We start from the raw sequence: 26,913 nt of genomic DNA, 5'->3' as shown, positions 1-26,913 counted from the left end.
CTTGCAACTCTCTCTCTCTTGTGAAACTTCATAAGGCAATCTATTATTCAAAGCTGTAGCAAAATCCCTCCTGTAGTTCCTGAGGTTACAGAGATGGAAAACTCCATGTATTTGTGAGAGAAAAGTGAAACATACCTAAATCCGAAATTAATGAAGACTCGGTTACAGCCTTAAGACCCAGTGCTAAATTTACTGTGTGCAACAGAATTATTAGTGCTTTAATTGGCTGGTCCCATCAGTGAAAATGAAGGTGGTGAAGTGACATAATACTATCACTTAAACAATCTGGTTTTGTTAGTAAACTCAAGATTTCAGTATCACTACAGTTTACTATCTACGACATATGAAAATTAATGCAGTAAAAGACAATTATGTTGACAAGAACCTTACAAAAATGTTCCCTACTATACACGATGCTAATTAATGCTCTGACTTTGTAAGGTACTGAAAGAGATAGAGTTGCATCAGATCTCAGATGTAATTCTGTAAAATGGGCACAGTAGACTGACTATGATTCTGACAAGGACTGTGTCCGGAACCAACACCCAAGAATCCTACAGGTCTGACGAAGTGCTGATTAGTGAGCCAACGTTAGCTATCTTGCAAAGTGCGCTACCATACTCTCAGTTTCCGAAATACGCCAGAACAGTAGGTGAAGCGTACCATAACCTTTACTGATCTGTGAGCGGAGTGGAGACACAGTGACAACTTGAGGACACAGCCACAACCTGGTGTCTAGTCTCCTATCCATGACTTAAGCTGCATCATTTTGTGTCGTAATCATTCTCTCAATCGCATCCTGATCCTGTCCACATCTCTCCACAGGCTCCTTTTTGCGTGTCCCTAAACGAACTGGCTGCCATTCTCCCACCAACACTACACACCTACCAACCCTCTAAAAAGGTGCCAGCACTACACACTGGCGTAACTGTTTCACAGGCAAATTTCGCACTTGAAAACGCCAAAACGCCAAAAAGCCCATGTATCACATTTATAACCCTTTTTTCTTAAAACCTTGCTGCCAATTGTTACGTCCTCACGACATCACCACTAATGCTCCAATCAGTGCTCATTGTTCCATCAGCTACCCTCATATTACAGGTCCCATGAAAAAGTAGCTCGCTAAGAGCCTAGTGGCTAATTCTGCTCCAGAGTCTACCGTCAAGTAGGTCAGAGCTGTTTTCGAGTTTTGTTAGGAGAGTCAGGACATGTCACTTCACAAGCTCCTGCCACCTATCACCAACTGACAGAGTTCCGTCTTTTGGATGGGAGATGCCCTTTTCATGTCAGCCACCTGACGACAATCACGCACAGCGCGCTGGAAAAGCGAACATTTAAATCTTTTTGTGAGAGCTCTGATTTATCTTATTTTATTATGATGATTTTTATCATGCTGATCATTCTTTTCTACGAGGGTGAGTCAAATGAAAACCTTAAATTTGTGATAACAAATCGAAATTTCGCGCCGTTATCCTGTAAGTTGGTAAGCGTGCTACAAACAGCGAGCAGAATGGCCTGTAGGTGGCAGCATAGTGCAGATGCATACATACCGTCGCAGTATCAGTATAAAGATGGCCGCCCCACTTGCGACTTGCACCAAGGGAGAACAGCGTTCTGTTATTTGGTTTTTGCGTAGTGAAGGTGTGAAACCTATTGAAATTCATTGACGAATGAAGGTTCAGTACGGTGATGCATGTTTGTCACTGCAGCAAGTCTTTGAATGGAGTAGGAAGTTCGCAAATGGTGTGACTCTAGTGGAAAATGCTCCTCGTCCAGGTCAGGCACAACGAGTTGTGACTCCACAGAACAATGGAGCAGTTGAAGCCATGGTGAAGGAAAACCGCCGAGTGACACTGAATGACACTGCAGCACACCACATTGTGCATGATGTGCTCCAGTTTCACAAAGTGTATGCAAGATGGGTGCCACGGCAGCTGACTCCTTAAATGAGAGAACGACGTGTTGATTCTTGTGAAGAACTTCTTCGGCGCTTTGAACGAGAAGGTGATGGCTTTCTTGCAAGAATCGTTACTGGGGACGAAACCTGGGTTCACTTCCACCAAAACCAAAGAAGTTTCGAACAGAACCATCAGCAGGGAAGGTTATGCTGACTCTCTTTTGGGACGAAAAAGGCGTAATTTTGGAGCATTACATGCCTAGAGGGGCCACTGTCACCAGTGCGTGACACACAAATCTCCTAAAAAATCATCTGTGGCCTGCAATGAAATCAAAGCGTCGTGGATTGCTGTCAGAAGGTGTTCTTTTGCAACATGACAATGCAAGGCCCCACTCTGCCCGTACAACAGTTGCAACAATCACAGACCTGCATCCACCATACTGCCCCAAGTGATTTCCATATGTTTGGACCACTCAAAGACGCAATGGGAGGAAAGAAGTTCCGTTCTGATGAAGAGGTACGCCATGCGGTGCATGAGTGGTTGCGCGGACTACCAAAAGAATTTTTTTCTAAAGGAATTTATGCACTTCGTTAGCGCTGGAGGACTTGCATTGAGCGTGGGGGAGATTATGTTTAAAAGTGATACAGCTTTGTACCACTTCTGCACAATAATTAATATTTAAAAAGATATTTAAGGTTTTCATTTGACTCACCTTCGTATTTCGGTGGGCATCGACGAAATATTTTCGCACTCTGCGGAGAAAGTTGGTAACTGAAAATTCATGGGAAGATCCTGCCCCAACGAAACGCCTTTCTTTTTTTTTTTTTAATTTACGGACTGTTCCATTACTTCTTGCTAGAACAATTCCATATTTAAGGTTGGTACTTGTTATTCAACCTTAAAAAAGCCTTTGTTTTAATAATGGCCGCCCTACTTCACGTATCATATGCGTGGTACTCTCTCACCAATTTTCCGATGGTACAAAACGAGCCGCCTTTTTTTGAACTTTTTCGATGTTCTCCGTCGATCATATCTGATGTGGATCCCACACCGCAGAGCAATATGCCGTAATAGGACGTACAAGCATAGTTTAGGCAATCTCTTTAGTAGATACGTTGCGTTTTCTAAGTTTTCTAGCAATAGACCGTGGTCTTTGGTTCGCTTTATCACCAATATTATTTACGTGATCATTTCAAGTTATTCATAATTGTAATCTCAAAGAATATAGTTGAGTTTACAATATTTTGGTGTGCGTGATTTATCGTGAAATCGAAGTATAATGGATTCCTTTTGGTGCTCATTCGGATGATTTCGCACTTTTCATTATTTAATGTCAATCGCCACTTTTCGCACGTGCCTCACACATATCTTGTCTACATCATTTTGCAATTGTTTTGATCGCGTGTTGATTTTATAAGGCGTTAAATGACAGCGTCACCTGCAAACAGTCTAAGAGTGCTATTCAGACTGTTTCCTTAATCGTTTATGTAGACCAGGAATACAGAGCCTTGTAACAATTCCTTGAGGAAGACCAAATATATCTGTTTTACTCAATGACTTTCCGTCATTTACTACGAACTCTGACATTTCTGACAGAAAAACATGGATCCAGTCGTGCAACTGAGACTATAGTCCATAGGCACGCAGTTTCATTAGAAGTCACTTGTGAGGTACGGTGTAAAAAGACTTCTGGTAATCTAAAAATGTGGAATCAATTTGACGCCTCCTGTCGACAGCACTCATTACCTCGTCAGAATAAAGAGCTAGTTGTGTTTCACAAGAACGATATTTTCTGAATCCGTGTTCACCGTTCGTCAACGAAACGTTTTCATCGAGATAACTCATAATGTTCGAACACAGGGTATGTTCCAAAATTCTGCTACAAACCTACGTCAGCGATATGGGTCCGTATTACTCCTATTTCCTTTCTCGGTTATCGGTGGGACTTGCGCAACTTTCCAATCTTCAGGTTCGTGTGTTTCAGCGAGGGATCGGTTGTATATGATTGCTATATATGGAGCTATTGTAGCAGCATACTATGAGAGAAACCTGTCTGGTATACAATCAGGACAGGAGAGGTTGCCGTTATTAAGCGATTTAAACTGCTTTGCTACAACGAGGATATGTACTACTAACAAGGGAACCTCCCCATCGCACCCCCCTCAGATTTAGTTATAAGTTGGCACAGTGGATGGGCCTTGAAAAACTGAACACATATCAATCGAGAAAACAGGAAGAAGTTGTGTGGAACTATGAAAAAAATAAGCAAAATGTACAAACTGAGTAGTCCATGCGCAAGATAGGCAAAATAGAGGACCTTGTGAGCACAGGAGCGCCGTGGTCCCGTGGTTTGAGTGAGCAGCTGCGGAACGAGGGGTCCTTGATTCAAGTCTTCCCTCGAGTGAAAAACTCAAATTTTTTATTTTCGCGAAGTTATGATCTGTCCGTTCGTTCATTGACGTCTCTGTTCACTGTAATAAGATTAGTGTCTGTGTTTTGCGACCGCACCGCAAAACCGTGCGATTAGTAGACGAAAGGACGTGCCTCTCCAATGGGAACCGAAAACATTTGATCGCAAGGTCATAGGTCAACCGATTCCTCAACAGGAAAACATGTCTGATATATTCTATACGACACTGGTGACGGCATGTGCATCACATGACAGGAATATGTTGTCGACCCACCTAGCTAGCACACTTGGCGAATGGGTAAAAAGATTCTTCTACCTTGCCTGATTTAGGTTTACTTGTGTATGTGATAATCACTCCCAAAATGTGATGAAAACATAAAAGTTTGTCAGACAATAATTGTCTGAAAATAAAAAATTAAACTTTTCACTCGAGGGAAGACTTGATCCAAGGACCTCCCGCTCCGCAGCTGCTCACGCTAACCACGGGACCACGGCGCTCCTGAGCTCATACTGTCGTTGAAGTTGCCTATCTTGCCATGGACTACTCAGTATGTATATTTTGCTTATTATTTTCATAGTTTCACACAACTTCTTCCTGTTTTCTCGATTGATCTGTGTTCAGTTTTTCAAGGCCTATCCACTGTGCCAACTTATAACCAAATCTGAGGGGGGTGCGATGGGGAGGTTCCCTTGTAAGTTACTCGTGTTGGGAGCAAATGATAACGTAGTATGATAACGCAGCACTGCGGTGCTTTATAAAAGCAACAATTCGGCAGTCAGCGCAGACATTAATCCTAACATTTAAATTACCTGCCAACATTTGCTTTTTCCGCAGTTTCCCACGAAATGGAAATAGCTGATATATTTTCGCAACATTGCCTAATCCAGATTCTAATGACTTCGTTATTGGTGTCTAATCTTTCTTTGTACTGGAAAAGGAACTATCATTATTCAACTTAGGTCGAGCAAAAATAAAACTGCTCTGAATGAGACTAAGGAAAAAACGATTGCCGACGCATAAGTTAGGCTCCACCACATAGAGATGCATCAATTTCCGCTTAACTAAAAGAGGAAGAACACAATTAATTACATAAATCGTTAGATTTTTGAATGGTTACAGTAGTAGTTATAAGAATGAATCGACTCACTTGTGAACAAACAAGACCGAGATACACCAACCAAAATATGACCACCATCCATCGCGACACTGAATGAAGCCAGTTGGGGTTCGGAACACTTGGTGCCGTGAGGAAAATAAAATCGCCGTACCAAGAAGGAGTTGTGTGAAAGTTGGTAGGCGTGTTTCTACATCTGATATATGACGTCTATTCAAATTTTGCGCAAATCGCGTAAGAGTGGCGCTAGTAGGGCTGCGAGGAGTTGGATATTCCTTTTGCGATATTGTGGAAAGTCTTGACAGGAATGTAACCTCCGTACAGGATTACTGGCAACAGTTGTGACGGGAATATACGGTCGCAGAAACATCAGGCTCCATATAGTCACGTGGCACTACCAAGAGGGAAGATCATCACGTTCGGTGTATAGCTCTGGCGCAACGAACTGCAGCAGCAATTTAAGCAGCACTTGACACCACAGTAAGACGACGAACTGTTACAAATCGGTTACGTCAGGGGGTCAGCTCCGAGCCAGATGTCCTGTAGCATACGTTCCACTGACTCTAAAATATTGCCATCTGCGACTTCAGTGGTGTCAAGCGAGAGCCCATTGGAGGGTAGGGTGGAGGTTGTTGTGTTTTCTGATGAAAGCTGGTTCTGCCTCTGTGCCATTGTTGGTCATGTTAGTTATAAGAAGGTCAGTTAAGGCCTGCAGTCAACCTATCTGCGTGCTATACACACGGGACTTAAATCTTGAGTTATAGTCTGGGGTGCGATTTTGTATGACATTCAAGAGCGCTCTCGTGGTTATCCCACGCACCATGTCTGCAAATCTGTTCGTCGATGTGGTGATTCGAACAGCATACCAGAGCGTGTTTTCTAACAGGATAACGCTCGTCCACATACCGCCGTTTTAACCCAGCATGCTCTATCAAAGGTCGGCATGTCGCACTAGGCTGCTGGATCACCAGACCTGTCTCCAATGGAGCACGATGGGACTCACCAGACGACAGCTCCAGCATCATTTACAAAGAGCGTTAACCATCCCTGTACTGACCGACCAAGTGCAACACGCATAGAAGTTCTTCCCACACAGGGACACCCAGTACCTGTCCATACAATGCATGCACGTTTGCTTGCTTGAATTCAACATTCTGTTAGGTGCACCGGTTATTAAGTACCGGCATTTCACGTCTGCAAAGGCTTATCTCGCGCTTACATTGAACGGTGATCATACAATGTTACCTAGACAAACGTATTCCCGAAATTAAATTACTCTAGATTAATTATTTTTTGGTGTTGTATATCATCACGCTTAATGTCTTCCCCGAAGACGATGACAAACTGTTAGCGTGTCTAGGCTAGAGTAGTAAACATCACTTTGAAGAGCATCATAATTAATTCCCATTGATGTCTTAACCACCAAATTCAAATAATGTGAACCCAATAGAAGTCATCTGGACGCTGTCGGGATCCAGCTCCGTACTCACTTATCACCAGCTTATACTTTACGGGAATTGCGTGAACTTTTCGTAGGCACCTACCGTTACACACCTCCGGAAACCTACTACTGCATCCATGCCAAGTAGAATAGCTGCTGCAATGTGTTCCAAAGAAGGTGGTCATAATTTTTTTGGCTCATTAGTATACAGCATTTGACTTTCTCGTTTGGTTGCGACTCGTATCTAACAGGATGGAATAATTAAAAGCATCGATAGTTAGTGGAAGTATCTTGCTATTTTAACAGACAATTCGCGCACAATTCTGCGACTTCAGTGGTGTCAAGCGAAAGCCCATTGGAGGGTAGAGTGTAAGTCTGTTGTGTTTTCTGATGAAAGCTGGTTCTGCCTCTGTGCCGTTGTTGGTCATGTGTTGGTTATAAGAAGGCCAGTTAAGGCCTGCAGTCAACCTATCTGCGTGCTATACACACGGGACTTGAGTTATAGTCTGGGGTGCGATTTTGTATGACATCCAAGAGCGCCCTCGTGGTTATCCCACGCACCATGTCTGCAAATCTGTTCGTCGATGTGGGATAGACAAGTTTTAGGAAGGGCAAGAAGACGACATGAGCCAGATACGACAAGTTTACGAGAAAGTAACGAAACTGTTAAATGAAAGGATTGCATGACTGTAGGGAGCGGGAGCGAGAAGCAACAAATGAACAAATGCAAAATCACTGACCTTATTACGATCTGTACATATTACGAGGCTCGCTAGTTGACACGCTAACCTAGATCAGCTGAGACCCTAGCCGTCTCTTCTTCCTCTAAGAACCGAGGAAACACGCGAAATTATCTATTACCTCGTGAAAGCAGAATGCGAAACGAGCGTACGGCCGCTTATGCTTCTCTGATTACACATCTGGCTGCGTAATTTCGGCTTCGTTGCGCGTAACCTCCTTAGCGGCGTAGAGAGCTATAAGTTCCGACGCCGACTACAAACGCTGCTACTGGAATCGCCGGCTGTCGGTACCCCTGACCCCTTCGGTGTGCATTTAAAGAGATTCTCCACAATCAAAGGGAAGTCAGGTAAGCATATATATTAGCGCTCCGTGGTGTTTTTCTCCTTCTTGTCACATAACCAGGACAGTAGAAATTTAAATTCTTGGTTTGTGACACATTTTTAAACTCTTCATTTGTGTGGCCAATCAGACGTATTTGTAACCTTTTCTTCATTACCCAGTTTTATAAGAGAAGCAACATCATTTGGAAACCGTTTCGAATCATATCCACTAACTGTTGTTTATTACAGTACAATGTTAGAAAACGAAAACCTCCTATTTATTTTTGCCAAATCTTATATCATTTTGTCAGTTTTAATAAATTTAGTATCCTCCGCAGTCTGTATAAAATTATTAAGCGATACTTTCTCGATTAATTTGGTTGTATTTATTGAATAGCATTTATTGGACAAAATTATATTCATCTGTCATGAGCAGCCGATTATCAAGCGAGCCCACACTTGGTTGAAACAGCAAAAAATACAGCAAAAATTAACATTAGTGCAGTTCACTAGCATATAATATAAAAATTGTCAATGACTGAAGAGCGTACTTATAGTAATTGTACGAGTACAGACTCTTAGATCCAGTACATGATAATGAAAACATGTACCAGTGTTAATTTTTCTTCCATCCATATTGCAACATCCGTACGCTGCGAAAGATATACGCCAGTCTCACCAGCAAAAATTAGGGGCTCCCTCATAAAAATGGAAATATAAGAGTACGTAATAGCATTGTTTATGAATAAATAACAAGTATTGTATTCTATTAATGTCTCATCTCAACCAAAATTTGAATATGATACGTGTATAATTTCTTCTAAGTTAAGGAATTGTAGAAACGTATTCGCAGTTCCAAATATGGACAACCATCAGCTGTGTAATGGACTGAGGACAATGAAAATTTGTGCTGGATCTAGACTCGAACCAGGATTTCCCATTTATCACATACGCAATATCGTATTAAGGAATTCTGATGTCTTGGATGTAAAATATATGACGCACGAAGCAAGGAGGACACAAAGAGCAGAGTAGTACAGATTACGAGAGGATTCCTAGCAAAAAGGAGTCCTATCAGCAGCAAACATAGGCTTTAATCTGAGGAATAAACTTCTGTGAACATACCCTCCGGAGCGCAGCAATGTATGCTAGTGAATTTTGGATTTTGGTAAAGTACGAAACTAAGAGAATCGAAGCGTCTGAGGCATGGTGCTCATAGAATGATACTGAAAATTAGGTGGATGAGCATGATCAGGAATGATTAGGTTCTCTGCAAAACTGACGAAGAAGGAATATGTGGACAACACAGACAAGAATAAGGGATAGAATAGTGGGGCATAAGGCGTCAGGGAATAGCTTGCGTGGTACCAGAAGGAGCAGTGGAGGATAAAACCTGTAGGGAAAGACAGAGACTGGAACAGATCACCAAATAATTGAAGACGTATGGTGCAAGAGGTTCTTTAGATGAAGAGGTTGGCACAAGGAAATTTGTGGCAGGTCACATCAGACACGTCAAGTAACTGATGTCAAAACAGTAGCATTAAATTTTTGTCTTTAACAAATGAGAATAATACGTGCATAATTTCTTTTGCATCTCACCATGTGCCCCTGTCAGTGAATGGTCACCTGGTTCCTTCGAATCTGTTTTGTATTCTTTGAAGGTGTTGGCAATGAAGAAGCAGTCCAGTCATATACCGGGTAATTACCACCAGTAGCAGATGTACATAGTTTGTAAACAACTTTTGGTTTGGTTGTTCGTCTTGTATTCCGGCCTTACGGCAACTCAGGCTGTGACCCACATATCGATGTCAATAGAGCGCAACTGCTGACAAACACAACGAGACAATGGTAACTAGAGATGTGCAATCTGCTCCTGATGTGATTCAAAGCGCTAGACCATTCTATGAATGATTTGTGACTCAGGAAGAAGAAACAATAGTAGCTCTTTGGATCCTAAATTTCTGTCCAGTGATGTAAGAGATCAGAATGAAGATTCTTGGGCAGGCTTCAGCAACAGCATCTCACACAACATGCTGAAGTAGTCAATATGAGGCAGAACATTACAGTAAGAAACATATCCCGGATGTAGAAAAATACGCTGTATATCATTTGTGTATGTGCTTACGTATCTTACTGTTGAAACAGCCTTCGTCAGCTATGAAAAAAATAGAAAACGAATAGGGATGTATTCTTGCCTTTCTTTCCACTCTTGATTTGAAAAGACAGCTCGCAAGGATGTGCTGCAGCACACTTGGGAGTGAGTGAACTGTAAAGAATTGACTCGTAAGAGTTAGCTCTCCACCTCCCAACCACTATTGACCAAGAGGTGAACCATATCCCGACAGCTGCTCGCTGATCGCCAACAGCCTTACTGCTCACCTATCCTACTGCTCCCGACTATGAACAGAGCAGATTGCCCAGTGATTTGGGAGTTGCTGACCTGACTACTTCTTCACACTGTGTTCTCTTTTCGACTTCAGCTTACTGTGACCATCATTTATTATAATTAAAAATAATGAAATGAGCGTATGGGAACATTGGCCGGGAGCCCCATCTGGGGAAGTTCGGCCGCAAAGTACAAGTCTTATTTCAGCCAACGCCACATTGGGCGACTTGCGCGCCGGTAATGAGGATGCAATGATGATAAGGAAAGCACGACACCCAGTCCCCGAGTGGGGAAAATCTCCAACCCGACCGGGAATCGAACCTGGGCCCGCTTACATGGGAGCTGAGCACGTTACCACCCAGCTAAGCAGGCGGACATTTATTATAATAATATATGCGTCTTTTGCGCAATATATTTAGTGCGTATATACAATACACAGCTAGCACATTTGTTCTCCTGCTAAATTTTTACTATTTAAAGAAGTACGGGGTGATTAAAACAAAAGTTAAACTTTCAAACCGCTGTAGAAATAGCACCACTGGTCAGAATGACGTCAAATTGTAACGGAGAAGGGGGTAAATTTTTTTTGTGGTTTTAGGGCACACAACTACAGTGGTCATTAGCGCCCAGGGGTAAACTTGTAGCAGAAGAAAAATAGATAGTTACAGAAGGTAGCAACATAATTTAATCATCATAATTTAATAGTGATCGACTAAAAAGGACAAATGAATCATATAATAGTGCCTAAGGTGTACGTTAGATGGTAAACAAACTGTACTACTCAGCGTGCATGGGTGTACAGGTGAGATACTGTCAGTTACCACGGCAAGGTCGTATCACATCGGATGGAAAAAATCGGTTTTCAATTGTACTGAGGCCAAAACAGCATAAAAAGCATCAATCAAAATAAAATCGGATTATTAATTTCCGTGTGACTGGCGCAAAACATGTTCAGTATGCTGTCCACTGTTTTTTGCAATAAGTTGAAATCGAGAAACAGCATGTTCCACAACTGATCGAAGTGTTTCCAGGGTCACGTTCAGAAAGTGTTGACCAATGCGTGCCTTCACTACAGCTAAGTTTGCAATCGGAGCACTGAACACAACATCTTTCAGATAGTCCCACAGCCAGAAGTCACAAGGATTAAGATCACGTGATCGGGACCCCCAGGCTGTGGGGAAATGGCAGCTGATAATTCTAGCATTTCTGAAATGGCGCTTCAGCAGCTGCTTAACTGGATTTGCAATGAGAGGATGTGCGCCATCTTGCATAAAAATATCCCATCCAAACATCCACGCTGTTGGGAAGCTGGAATGATGTGGTTGCGCAGAAGACACTCATAGCGCTTACCAGAGACGGTAGAGGTATCTGGACCGGAAGCACCTGTCTCTTAGAAAAACTATGGCCCTATGATAAATGAAGCCGTAAACCCACACCACACAGTGATCTTTTTAGGATGAAGTGGTACTGGTTGATTTGCGTGTGGATTTTCCGTTTCCCATATTCGACAATTCTGTGTATTGACATATCCTCTCAGATGGAAGTGGGCTTCCTCTGTCCACAAAATCTAAGGCCAGTCATTGTCCACTTCCATGCACGCAAGAAATTCTAAAACAAAGATCCCTCTGGCTGGCAGTTCAACAGGGAGCACCTGGGTGATTTTGAATGAATAGCAAAGAAGGACGTTTCGTAGGATTTTACGCACCGTGCTCACCGGTATGTCCAATGTTCGGGCACTTTCCCGTACACTACACTACATTGCTGTAGCCACTGCTTCCACTGACGTTGAATCAATTCGTTTCCTCCCTCTACCAACTTGCACACCAAAAGAACTCGTCTTTTAGAATTTCCAAACCATTTTCTCTAGACCCACGGCAGCCATCATATCAGTTCCTTTTTTCAAACCCTTCAGTGTCCGTAACTTCTGCAGAGCGACATGTGCACAGTCATCATCCTTGTAATACAGCTTTACAAGCAGAGCGCGAGCCTGCATTGAGACAGTCGTGGCGAACGTAGCAGACGCGAAAGGAGGAAGCCGTGTTCTCGCCGTATTTATACCAACTTCAATGGGTCGCGCACACGACAGGTGTTTTAATTTACGTATTCTGACTGATACAACCCCATCTATTGATCAATTTTCACACTATTTTCTTTCTTCTGCCATATGTTTTCCCCCTTCTTCGATAATATTCCGTAACGATTTGACATCATTCTGAATAGTGGTGTTATTTCTATGGCGTTTTGAAAGTTAACTTTAATTATGATCACCCTGTGTGTCTTAATAATAAGTATTTTCATTTTCGCATGTGATGTAATTTTCAGTGCGTCGTGATACTAATCAACCACGTTGTCTTCGCCAGTGAGCAAGAGTGCGTAACACACCCCTGCATTGGAATGAGTGATGACAGATAATAGTTCGCACAAACAGGCCAGTGTGCATGTTTCTCTGGTAGTAGGCCCTGGATGTGGATGTTATACACTATGTGATCCAAAGTATCCGGAAACGTGGCGCCCTCCATCGATAATTCTGGAATTCAATATGGTGTTGGCCCATCCTTAGCCTTGGTGGCAGCTTCCACTCTCGCAGGGTGAGACCTGGAACGAAGTCGGCGTTGCGAAACATCTCAAAGGTGTTCTATAGAATTTAGGTCAGGACTCTGTGCGGGCCAGTCCATTACGGGGATGTTATTGTCGTGTAACCACTCCACCACAAGTCGTGCATTGTGAACAGGTGCTCGATACTGTTAAAAGATGCAATCAGCGTCCCCGCATTGCTCTTCAACCGTGGGCAAGAAGAAGGAGCTTAAAACATCAATGTAGATCTGTGCTGTGATAACGCCACCTAAACCAACAAGGGGTGCAAGCCCCCACCATGAAAAACACGACCACATCACAACATCACCGCCTTCGAACTTTACTGTTGACACTACACACGCTGGCAGATGGCGTTCACCGGGCATTCGCCATACTCACACCGTGCCATCGGATCGCCACATTGTGTACCGTGATTCGTCACTCCACACGACGTTTTTCCACTGTTTAATCGTCCTATGTTTACGCTCCTTACACCAAGCGAGGCGTCTTTTGGTATTTACTGGCGTGATGTCTGGCGTATGAGCAGCCGCTCGACCAGGTTTTCTCATCTCCCGCCTAAGTATCGTAGTACTTGTAGTGGATCCTGATGCAGTTTGGAATTCCTGTGTGATGGTCTGGATAGATGTCTGCCTATTACACATTACGACCCTCTTCAACTGTCGGCGGTCTCTGGCAGTCAACAGACGAGGTCGTCCTGTACGCTTTTGTGCTTACGTGCCCCTTCACGTTCTGACCACGTTCGATGACCGTGAATTCCGTGGAGAGCCCCATTCTGCTCTCTCATGATGTCTAATGGCTACTGATGTCTCTGATATAGATTATCTGGCAGTAGGTTACAGCACAATGCACGTAATATGAAAAACGTTTGTTTTTAGGGATGTACGGATAATTTTGATCACGTAATGTAGCTTCTACCCTTGGCGTCTGCGTTATTCAAGCGACCAGCGCATGTATTGGCGAGCCACACCAGCAGTGCGTTAGTAGGAACTGAAGGTGACGAGTGAATACACTGCGCCATCATATGAGGCAACGATCGTAATCCATTCAAGCAAATAATACTCAAGGAAAGTCTTGAACAGCATTTCGTTATTGTTGTTTACCTAGTTCTTTTACCCATTGGATTTCTAGTGCTCACAGAATGAGTGGTTACAGGATTCAGATGGTGAAAATCGGTATAAATGCAGTCGGCTTTGTGCGGTTTTAGTGCGTGCGGAAGTGCCTTTACCGCAGACAGGAAACAAACACCATTAGTGGCAGTGAATGTTGCCTACATCAACCACGATTGTAATAGTATCACGCGGATAATGTGCTGAAAAAGCAAACTTCGGTATTTACAATGAAATGGGGATCTCTGATCGTCAAATCATCAAGAAGATAAACTGTTAAAGTGCAGTAATTGATAATTTCGCTAGTTTTGGGGCACGATGAGAATAGAACGGAAATTGTGGGCGAAGTAGAAAATTATCTGAGGCATAGTGAGGGTTATCTGTTGCGCAAAGTAGGGGCCACGAACCGTTATTCTTCTCAACCTGTTGCTGATTTACAGATGGCAGTAGCTGGCAGACGTGTCCGGCAAATTTTGTCACATGACAAACATATTGCATTTAAGATAGGACTGCAGAAACCCGTATTAACATCTAAACAAAAACAGGCTAATTGTAGCTTGCTGAAAAATATATGTAACGGATTTCAGAAAGAGATAAAGTGATCTCCAGTGATGAGCAGAAGTTTAATTGAGAAGGGCCGAATGGATTTCATTATTATTGTCGTGATGTGAGAACAGAGCAGCTGGTAGAAATGAGGAGAAATTATGATAAATCGTTATGATTTTTGGCAGTCTTCTGTGCTGAAGGCAAAACACACATTGCTTGGCTGAACACTGAGATCCTAGAAACAGAATTGATTAGAATGTACGACGACCTTCGGTACAAAAGTCTAAGGTCTTATCAACATAATGCATCTGTGTATGGTTGTGCTAGAAGCAAAAGTGGTCTGAAGATAAACATTCCGCAGTCTTTCCCTGGCCTGCACGTAGCCTCGATTTGAACTTCACGTAAAACCTTTGTGGAGCACTTGTAAGGCGTGTTTATCCCAATGGAAGGCAATTTGAGGCCATGTATGGGCTGTAAAGAGTGATACGAGAAGAATAGTAACGATTTCGTTGCAAGAAGTACAAACGCTAACAAAGTCAATGCCGAAGAGAATTTTTGAAGTAATTGGGAAGAACTGCGGTTGGATGGTTCAAATGGTTCAAATGGCTCTGAGCACAATGGGACTTAACATCTGAGGTCATCAGTCCCCTAGAACTTAGAACTACTTAAGCCTAACGAACCTAAGGACATCACACACATCCATGCCCGAAGCAGGATTCGAACATGCGACCGTAGTGATCTCGCAGTTCCGGACTGATGCGTCTAGAACCGCTCGGCCACTCCGGTCGGCAACTGAGGTTGGAAAAAGTACCAAAAATATAATAACACAACAGGACAGTAAGTGCCTTTATATCAGTTTCAGTCCAGACAATGTACTATAACATAAGGATTCCCACTACTGTATACCCATAGGATGTGAGTAATACAAAACAACAACCAAATACAGGTCTCATCTGAAATACTGAGTCTTCTTTGTTCTTCCTTCATTGGCTTAGTCTTTCATAGCATTTTCCGAAATATCACAGAACTTATTTTGTGTTTCACGCTAGGAAATGGCTGCTCGGCGTGAAATGATAGGAAGTGGCGCCAAAAAACTCGTGGAGCTCGACGTCAACGTTAGCGAAGAGCCCTCTGTGAGGACGGTTGTACGCAGTAGCGCAGCGCGGAGAGGTCTTGAGCAGAGAAATGATATTGAGGTCAGAATCGCACCCCGAAACGAGAAAGCTCCTACAGATGAGCGGCATCCTGTCCAACACGATGAGAGGAAACAAACCGACGGCGGTAACAATAGTAGCATCAGCATTCAATAGCAATGGAAAGCTCCAGAAGGAGGCGCTTGTGGAAACGTGGTCCGCGTGGAACGGCATAATACGGCGCGGCGGCTGCAGTGGTCTGGGACGGCCACGGCTGGACATGCGTTCCGTGTCAGCGAGGTCGCCGGTAAAAGCTCCCGCCTGATAGAGCTATCATTGGGGGTCGCTTTCACAGCTGTTGTGCTCAGGAAAAGTCAAGGCGAAGAAATTTCCTTGCAGATACTTTCACTATTTTTATTTGATCATTTCTGTCGCCTATGGATTACAATTACGTAATTGCCATCTCAATTTTTATTCCTTCTTCTATCGCCAGTACTCCTTAACTCTCGGAATTAGTGATGGTGAATAACGTAATCAGAGAGAAATAGCTTTAAAATTCTTTACTTCAATGTCACAGTGGCAAGATCACCGAAGTTGAGCGCTGTAAGGCTGGGCTAACACTTGGATGGGTGCGCCGTGTTGGCAGACGGGGTGCTCTCAGCCCGTGTGAGGCCAATTGAGGATCTGCTTGATCGAGAAGAAGCGTCTCCCATCACGAAAAAGGACAACGGCTGAGAGAGCGGTGTACTAACCACATGCCTCTCCACCTCCGCGGCCGGCCGTTGTGGCCGAGCGGTTCTAGGCGCTTCAGTCTGTAACCGCACGACCGCTACCGTCGCAGGTTCGAATCCTGCCTCGGGCATGGATGTGGGTGATGCCCTTAGGTTGGTTAGGTTTAAGTAGTTCTAAGTTCTAGGGGACTGATGATCTCAGATGTTAAGTCCCATAGTGCTCAGAGCCATTTGAACCATCCACCTCCGCAGCCTGTGATGCCTATCGGCTGAGGATGTAACAGCTGTCCGTTTTACTTTACTTCCATACCATAACCATTTTCGGGCTACCATGCCCATCTTCACACGGCTACCATTTTCAATTTCACTGATGTTTCGGTCAGCAGCCTGTCGTCTGCTCCTGCATATTCAGAAGAACATTTCAGTATGCAGAGTCCTTTTATATGTTGTTTCATTGATAAAAACATGCTAATGACCATGCATCTATTTAGATATACGTAACATTAAACAGTTGTACACAATTCGAGATGTTTCAGTGGACAGCTGTATGGTTTTTTATGGTCCTTACGGTTTCCCTGGACAATATATAAGATGTCGCATTGCAGGTTTTTGTGAATGGGACAACGTATAAAGTGGCTCTAAATACGCACACCCTGAAGCAATTATCCAAACGGGAAATTGGTTCAAATGGCTCTAAGCACTATGGGACTTAACATCTGAGACCATCAGTCCCCTAGACTTAGAACTACTTAAACCTAACTAACCTAGAACCACTCGGTCACAGCGGCCGGCTTCCAAATGGGAAAGAAAATCGGTAGATGTGATGTACATAGACACACAAACAAATGATTACAATTTCAGAAAAACTGCATGATTTGTTCAAGGGAATGTGCTTCACAAATTGTGAAAGTCAATAACGCTTTGGTACACTTATGGGCCTTATGCAAGCTAACATTGATTATCCTTCTGATGGACATCATGCCAAATCCTGTCCAGTTACATGGTCAAAATCCCAAGATGGTTGAAGGACCCAGCCCATTATGATCCAAACATTCACAACTGAGATGAAGTCCAGCGGCCTTGCTGGCCAAGTAGGGGGTTTGGCAAAGGCGAAGACGAGCTGTAGAAACTCGCCGTAAGCGGGCGGGCTTTATCTTTCTGAAATGTAAGCCCAGGATGGATTGCCACGGAGGCCAACAAAATGGGACGTAGAGTACCGACCGCTTACCACTGTCCTGTGAGAGTAAGAGGGCCGCGGATGACAACCAAAGAGGTTCTGATATGGCATGCAATTGAACGCGCGACTGTCGCTCCTCATTATCGGTTATCCAGCATGTATAAAGTAACCTCCGACTTATTCTTTACTCCCGACTATATTACTTTATGTCTTCTTCCTGATTCCTCATTTTATGGATGAGGATTCCTCACTTGAGTACCAGTTGGGTTCTGGAGAACGTAAAGGTAGCAAAGAGACAGCTATGACGTTGCGCTTGATAATGGAAGCGAGGCTTATGAAAAATCATGGCTTTTCGTAGGATCTGTCGAACGAGAAATAGCGTTCGACAGTATAAACTGGTACAAGGTGTTAGAAATTCTATAGGTGATGTACAGTAAACATAATAACGAAGAAGGAACAAAAAGAATCAAAGATTAGGAACGAAGTGCTCGGGTTGCAAAGGTTACAAGCCCAGGAAACAGTCTTCCTTCGATAATGTTCAATCGATACATCGAAGACACAACAGTAGAAATTAAAGAAGAGTTCAACAGTGCGATTAAATTTATAGTTCAGAGAATACCAATGATACGATTCGCTGATGGCATTGCTATCCTTCATGAAAGCGAGAAAGAACTGAAAAAAGATGAAAGTAATGAAGAGTAGCAGAAATGAGATTAGCCATATTATTTAACTTCAAAGCTGGTGCCCACGAAGTAGACGAAGTGAAGAAAGTATGGTACCTTAGATGTAAAATAACGTATGATAGACGGAGCGAGGAAGGTATAATAAATTAGCATAGGGAAAGAGGAAATTCCTGGAAGAAACAAATCCACTACTATCACTGGCCTTAATTTGAGGTAAAAATTTCTCAGAATGCACGTCTAAAGCACAGCATTGTAGGGCAGTGAACCACGGACACTGGAAAAACCGGAAAAAAGAGAACGAAACGTTTGAAACATGGTGCGTAGAAGGAAGTTGAAAGTTAGATGGAAAGATAAGAAATGAGGGCGTTCTCCACAGAAATGGCGAGGACAGAAATATATAGAAAACATTATGTAGTAAGGATATTTGCTTTGAGATCAGCAAATAACTTACATGGTACTAGAGGGATCTATGAATGGGAGCTAATGTAGTGGAAGACAGAGATTTGAATACTCATATGCTGTGATCTTCAGTCCAAAGACTGGTTTGATGCAGCTCTCCATGCTACTCTATCCAGTGCAGGCCTCTTCATCTCAAGGTAACTACTGCAACCTACATCCTTGTTAATTTGCTCAATGTATTCATGTCTTGGTCTTCCTTTACGATTTTTTCCCACCACCCTTCCCTCCGGTACTAAACTGGTGATCTCTTGATGCCTCACAATGTGTCCTGCCAACTGATCTCTTCTTCTAGTCAGATTGTATCACAAGTTTCTCTTCTTCCCAATTCTATTTAGTACCTCCTCGTTAGTTACGTGATCTAGGCATCTAATCTTCAACATTCTTCTGCAGCACCACATTTCAAAAGCTTTCACTTCCATACATTACTACACTCCATGTGGAGCAGACACGGAGGCGGATCACCCTAGCGGAGGTCCAAATGGGGAAATCTATTGAGATAAGCAACTTTGACGAAGGGCAGATTATTATTAAGCAGAAACTGTAATGAGTATCCCGAAAACAGCGAAGTGATCGAATGTTCACATGCTATCTATTGTGGCGAGGTAGAAGGGCGGTGAAACTACCACTAGGCGATAAATGGTTAGACGTCCACGATTCTTCACAGAACGTGGGGTTCGGATGCTTGCCTGCTCCATAAAGTAGGATAAATTGTGATCTGTGGCATTTCTGCCAAAAGAGCACAACACTGTGCACGAACAGGTGTTTCGGAGCACACCGTTCATCTTACGTTGTTGAACAAGGATCTCTGCAGCAGACTACCACTACGTGTTCACATGATGACGCAACGGTATCATCAATTACCGTTGCCGTGGGCGCGGGACCAGCGGGATTCGACCGTCGATTAATGGAAACGTCTCAGCTCTTCGAGTGAATCACATTTTTGTTACTCAACGTCTATAGACGTCTATAGTTGTCTCTATAAACGCCGTCATCGAGGTGAATGGCGTCGCGAGGAGTGACAGCATGATTTTAGGCGCCATGTCACGGTTTGCGCGGCCCCTCCCTGTGAAGGTTCGAGTTCTCCCTCGGTTATGGGTGTGTGTGTGTGTGTGTGTGTGTGTGTGTGTGTGTGTGTGTGTGTGTGTGTGTGTGTGTGTGTGTGTGCGTGCGTGTACGTGTGTTGTTCTTAGCATAAGCTAGTTTAAGTAGTGAGTAGGGACCGATGGCATCAGCAGTTTGGTCCCTTATAGGAATTTACACATTTGAAAATTTTTTGAGGTGAACGGCGGCTCGAAACGTGCAGCGTTCCAGGCTGGTGGAAGCTGTATTATGCTGTGGAAGGCGTTCTCCTGCGCTTTCATAGGACCTCTGGTAGTAACTGAAGACACACTGACAGCTGAGAACCAACTACATCCCATCATGCTTGATGTCTTCTCCGACGGCGATGTTATCTTTCATCAGGATAACTGTCCGAGTCTCGGAGCCAGAACGGTGCTACAGTGGTTTTAGGAGAATTGTAGTGAAAGCACGATGACGTCTCGGCGACCAAATTCGCCTGATATATTCCCTATGGAACCCATCTGGGTCGCTATCGGGCACCGTCACCGGCACCGCCCATTATTTAAGGGAATAAAATGGCCTTTTTAGATATCCAATGCCAAATATCTCCACAAACTTGCCAACAGACTGTTGAATCACTGATTTGCAGAATCAGTGATGTTTGGCTTATCAGTGTAAACGTGAAGCGGCAGCATTTCGCCTATGCACCCAAAATTATGGCTGCCGCAGAGAATACCTAAGCTACAGTGATTATAATTTACACGGCTCGAAGGTTTCTTGTTTTCCTTTAAGATACTAAGTTCCTCGTCATTACCCGCCCTCCTTTGTTCAAGAATGACGTCGTAGTGCAGGTCCCTGTTTGTTTCTTTTAATTTTTTTTAAGAATGCATAACTACAAAAACAAATTCCAGTCTTCCCTGATACGTGACTGCAGATTCACTTTTACACGTCCTCGGTAGCCTTAGTCATGATTTTGATACCCATGAGGTTTTCTGCTTCCAACTCGATACAGAAGTGTTTCATGAGGTATGAGGCCTCCCCTCACACAGCTACCCACAGAGTTCAGGTCGAAACCAGCCATCAGCTTCTACGCAAGGTCGCGAAATACGCCAGGCACAGCTGGCCCGACAGGTTTTCGGCCATTACCGGCCCCTCACTGAATAAATATTTTGCCCTCCAGCACCGGACGAAACTAGTCAACAGAATCCTGTTGCTCCGCACGAAAAATGGAGAGCAGTGAGTGAACGTCGCCCTTCCTCCAGCCCCCTCCCCCCTCCACCCCTCCTCTTCCTTTGCGTGTACATTTGTGGTGTTGCTTCCACAAACCGGCCTGCAGGTTGGCAGGATTACACAAATGGAAGCACTCACTTAGTTCATGTTGGGTAAATCATCTCCGACGAGCTAGTCTTTAACGAATTCTTTATTCATTTGCAAGAGTAAGCTCTTGTTACACTCTCATACAACAGCATCATCTTAAGAAGCTTGACAGCGCACAGCTAATTTCATTAACAAATCATGCACTACTGTAAAAACGGTACAACAGTACTGGAACTACAACCTCAGTACCATATTACTTCGTGAAGGTATCTTTGGGAACGAAAAGGATTTATCATGTGAAAGACTCAAAAAAATAGAAATTCAAGTCTATTACTCATCCTGGTTTCTCTCCCGGTTGAAAGTTAACGAGTGAACAGAAACGCACAATCGTCTTTCTCTGTAGTTCAATGATGTATTAATGAGAACCGTTTTTCCATATCATTTCGATCCAACCAACTGTCTCACTGTATCTGATGAAGTTTTAGGCGCTGACAAGGACGCTCAGGCCGCAGTGACCGAGCGGTTCTAGGCGCTTCAGCATGGAAACGATCGACCGCTACGGTCGCAGGTTCGAATCCTGCCTCGGGCATGGATGTGTGTGATGTCCTTAGGTTAGTTAGGTTTAAGTGGTCCTAAGTTCTAGGGGACTGATGACCTCAGATGTTAAGTCCCATAGTGCTCAGAGCCATTTGAGCCATTTGACAAGGATGCGGAGGTGCGAATTAGTCATCTAAGTACTTGACATGTATTACTTCGCGAAAATGTCATGACTAGTTCAGTACTTTTCATACGGAAATACAAAATCTCATTGACGTCTGGAGACGGGGATAATCTGCCGAAGCGGTGTGGAGTGCTACAGGGAAATTCAACAAGAACTGGAAACAGTGTACGAACATAAACTTCAACATTTAGATGACACATCTTACAGTGCTACCCTTAGTGTCAGCTCCCAGTCCATATATAATACCTGGACATAAACTTTGGTGCGACTGCATTTATTCAGAATTTCTCTGTGTTTTGTGAGAGGTCTTTCGATAAAATTCAGCTGCAGTAGTCGTCGAAAGTATCACATATCGCTCATTCGACTGCCAGGCATATTTCATTTAACATCTTATTATCTACGACCTTGCATCTATTATGCAGTTTTCGCTGTTTCTTTAAGAGATTATTTCCAGAAACCATATACCACGAAGTTTCCCTCGCACCTTGTTCTTTTCTAAACAAGAGCCACAGATTGTAAGGTTATCATTTAGACTTCTGGGCTACTATGCATGTTCCTCAATTATTGTATATCGATGACTCGCTATTGATGTCTTAGTTACTGAACGCATAAGCCCTATTATATAGCCCAAAAGTTGTAACTGCAAGATGCACAACCACGTATAGATATAGTTTATACATTAATAGTGTATTGACAGACAATATTAGACAAATAAATGTTACTAATAACACCAAGTTGTAACTGTTCAAGTGGTATTTTGCCCGGATTATACCAAGTTCTGATTACGAAACTGATTTTAAAATACTTAGCGTGCGTACGTTTCGCGTAACTGTATGAAGTTTGACACAGCCACAGACCACAGCTAAATTCATAGTGCAGTATAAATGCAGAAGAACAAGTGCTCATATAATGATTTGCACTAACACCTAAGCCATATCAACATGAAAGTAATTCAGAAACGTGAAAAGTTGATGTGTCACAAAGTACAGTTCAGTTATTGGTCCTTGGCTGCGATTGTGACTGTCCACATCACCCCTTCAGAATAGGAAAACCCACACAATTTTAGAGTGTATTGACTGCAGAAAGTTAATACACTACTGGCCATTACAATCGCTACACCACGAAGATGACGTGCTACAGACGCGAAATTTAACCGACAAGAAAAAGATGCAGTTATATGCAAATGATTAGCTTTTCAGAGCATTCACACAAGGTTGGCGCCGGTGGGTACACCTTCAACGTGCTGATATGAGGAAAGTTTCCAACCGATTTCTCATACACAAACAGCAGTTGACGGGCGTTGCCTGGTGAAACGTTGTTGTGATGCCTCGTGTCAGGAGGAGAAATGCGAACCATCACGTTTCCGACTTTGATAAAGGTCGGATTGTAGTCTATCGCGATTGCGGTTTATCGTATCGCGACATTGCTGCACTCGTTGGTCGAGATCCAATGACTGTTAGCAGAATATGGAATCGGTGGGTTCAGAATGGTAATACGGAACGCCGTGCTGGATCACAACGGCCTCGTATCACTAGCAGTCGAGATAACAGGCATCTTATCCACATGGCTGTAACGGATCGTGCAGCCACGTCTCGATCCCTGAGTCAGCAGATGGGGACGTTTGAAAGACAACAACCATCTGCACGAACGGTTCGGCAACGTTTGCAGCAGCATGGACTATCAGCTCGGAGACCATGGCTGCGGTTACCCTTGACGCTGCATCATAGACAGGAGCGCCTGCGATGGTGTACTCAACGACGAACCAGGGTGCACGAATGGCCAAACATCATTTTTTCGGATGAATCCAGGTTCTGTTTACAGCATCATGCTGGTCGCATCCGTGTTTGGCGACATCGCAGTGAACGCACATTGGAAGCGTGTAATCGTCATCGCCATACTGGCGTATCACCTGGCGTGATGGTATGGGGTGCTATTGGTTACACGTCTCGGTCACCTCTTCTTCGCATTGACGGCACTTTGAACAGTGGACGTTACATTTCAGATGTGGTACGACCCGTGGCTCTACCCTTCATTCGATCCCTGCGAAACCCTAGATTTCAGCAGGATAATGCACGACCGCATGTTGCAGGTCCTGTACGGGCCTTTCTGGATACAGTAAATGTTCGACTGCTGCCCTGGCCAGCACATTCTCCAGATCTCTCACCAATTGGAAACGTCTGGTCAATGGAAGCCGAGCAACTGGCTCGTCACAATACGCGTCACTACTCTTGATGAACTGTGGTATCGTGTTGAAGCTGCATGGACAGCTGTACATGCACATGCCATGCAGAGGTGGTTGTTCTGGGTACTGATTTCTCAGGATCTATGCACCCAAACTGCGTGAAAATATAATCACATGTCAGTTCTATTATAATATATTTGCCCAATGAATACCCGTTTATCATCTGCATTTCTTCTTGGTGTCGCAATTTTAATGGCCAGTAGTGTATTAACTAACATGAGAGACATGAATGCTTCGTTTTTTGCCATCCTGCATACCTCCCAGCAGCTGCGTGTAAGCAACAATAGAAATGTGCACGCAAAGCAGAGCAGGAAGAGGGATTTTGGGGGGGGGGGGGGGAGGAGGACGAGGGGTGCTCTCCATCAACTAAGCTGGATCTGCACAGCGAGCAGACCTGCGAGGCGCATTGTCTGTCTCAAATTGCGTGAATTGAATCATGTCGCGAGGCCGAAAACAGCTGCTGACTCCGATACACTGTCTATTTTGTTGTGTCTTAATCCCAGGTTGCACGTTGTTGAGGGATAAGGGGAAAACCTTTGACAACACAGCAAATGACTTTGAGGACTACAGTTTTACAAATAATGATCACTGAAACGCCCGGTTAAATACCCAGGACAGAACAGGCAATTGGAATTGTGAAAAGGGGCCAAAAATGAGTGGCTGTCAGTTACAGTCGAACACATATAACTTTATTTAGTTGCCCAAACATTACAGCGCAAATTTCCGAGCTTAAGTATCGACTGAATATGTCACACAATCTTATGGCTTAAGGGCAAAACCTCTTTAAATTTAAAACAACTGAAGGCCCATAATTTAAAAACACAACTACAATAAATGTTCAAAGGCAGAAGGCCCAAAGCTTTATCCTTAAATAATTTTTCTTTTGAATGGGGCTGAAGGCCCAAACAATGCAAGACTTGACAAGTAAGGAACTTTCAATTTTAAACGCTGAAGGCTGATTATTTAAAACACAACTAAAAGCATACAAATTGAAACCATCGGCTATGAGCCATTAAAATACATAATCAAACACCAATAAGAAAAGGCAGTACAGTCAGCAGCGCTCAGAAGTTTCCAGGGGTCGGTCTGCACTTGAAATAGTAACGTTCGCTTAGGGGAGACTGGTAGTCTGCCCAACTATATCCGATCAGCCGGCAACCCAACCGACCGACAGTCAGCGGACTAATGCTCCACACTTCCACCAAGGTTTCGCTCCGCACTTGCACCAAAATTCCAACGATGCTGTCAGCAGAGACTGTGGAACCAAACAAGAACGGATCCCAGACAACCCATAAGGGGTGGACGACCCGAAAACCCACGTCGTTTAATCAAGTGACCGACTAACTCAGAGGCAGTGCGCCCACAACAAATGGTTCAAATGGCTCTGAGCACTACGGGACTTAACTTCTAAGGTCATCAGTCCCCTAGAACTTAGAACCACTTAAACCTAACTAAGGACATCACACACACCCATATCCGAGGCAGGATTCGAACCTGCGACCGTAGCGGTCGCGCGGCTCCAGACTGTAGCGCCTAGAACCGTTCGGCCACCCCGGCCGGCACTCCCACAACAGTTAAATAAACTTGTCAGTAAAAATCGCATAACTACACACAGCCCCACGAACATCTGCACGAGGACTAGACGATGCTCACGGCAGTGACTGTGCAATATCGAGGACGAATCACGAGTCGGCGCACACAGCCAACCCATAAGCAATCGCCAGCCAAAACACACGTCGTCTAGCAAGCCGACCTACCGACGGTCAACCAAAGTCGTCCCCACTGAAAACATGTGTGTCGGCAGTCGTCGGGCAAGCGATCGCTACCCGCGCCTTCCTGAGGCTGCATGCCCCACTGGCGCTAAGTCCCGACTGCCCCAACGGCCAACTGCTACACAGAAGCACCGAAACAGCACTAAAATAACTGGGCAGTCGACATCACAAGCTACACAGACTATCCCAAACACCTGGACGAAGAACGCGAGCAATGGTAAAAGCAGTGACTATGCAGTGACGAGGACGAACCAGGAGTTGAGACACACACATAACGCCAACCCATAAACGACCGGTAAGACGACCAACCGCCGATCAACCAAGACCGTCCCAATTGGAACCATGTGTGCCGGCAACGGCTGCCGCTCCAGCCCGACCGACGCCTGCCGCGCCCAAACCGTCCGACTGCCAGGTCGGCTTATATCGATAAGCGCCACTGCTGCCGCTCACGGGCAGGCAAGGCGGCAACTCAGTGACACCAGTAATTGAAATTAACATAACAAGGTGGTAGTACTGTAAAACCAGGATGTCAAATGAGATATGGCACGAACACGAGCCACGCACGGCTCAACCATGATGGTTGGTAGAAAGGACACATGTTCACACTTAAACACATTTACGCCGGTGTGTACCATCGGTGGCTCACGCTCGACTCTATCAGTTATAGCACCAGTAATATACTAACGTATGGTTCAAATGGCTCTGAGCACTATGGGACTTAACATCTGAGGTCATCAGTCCCTTAGACTTAGAACTACTTAAACCGAACTAACCTAAGGACAGCACACACATCCATACCCGAGGCAGGATTCGAACCTGCGACCGTAGCAGCAGCGCGGCTCCGGACTGAAGCGCCTAGAACCGCTCGACCACAACGGCCGCCAACGTGTGGTGTATTAGGAAGAATGTTCAGTTAGTAATGCAATACCTTTACTTATGAAAGCAGTTTTATTCAGGATTCCAATACACCATATTATACCCCACTGTTTCGGCTACAAGACTATATTTTTCAACATAATATTTGTCCAATGCGACAGCCACACACGCCACGTTACTGGACG

This window comes from Schistocerca piceifrons, chromosome 8 (genome assembly GCF_021461385.2).
Source record: "Schistocerca piceifrons isolate TAMUIC-IGC-003096 chromosome 8, iqSchPice1.1, whole genome shotgun sequence".
Taxonomy (NCBI): domain Eukaryota; kingdom Metazoa; phylum Arthropoda; class Insecta; order Orthoptera; family Acrididae; genus Schistocerca; species Schistocerca piceifrons.
The sequence above is the reverse complement of the archived record's forward strand: the minus strand, read 5'-3'. Positions refer to the sequence as shown.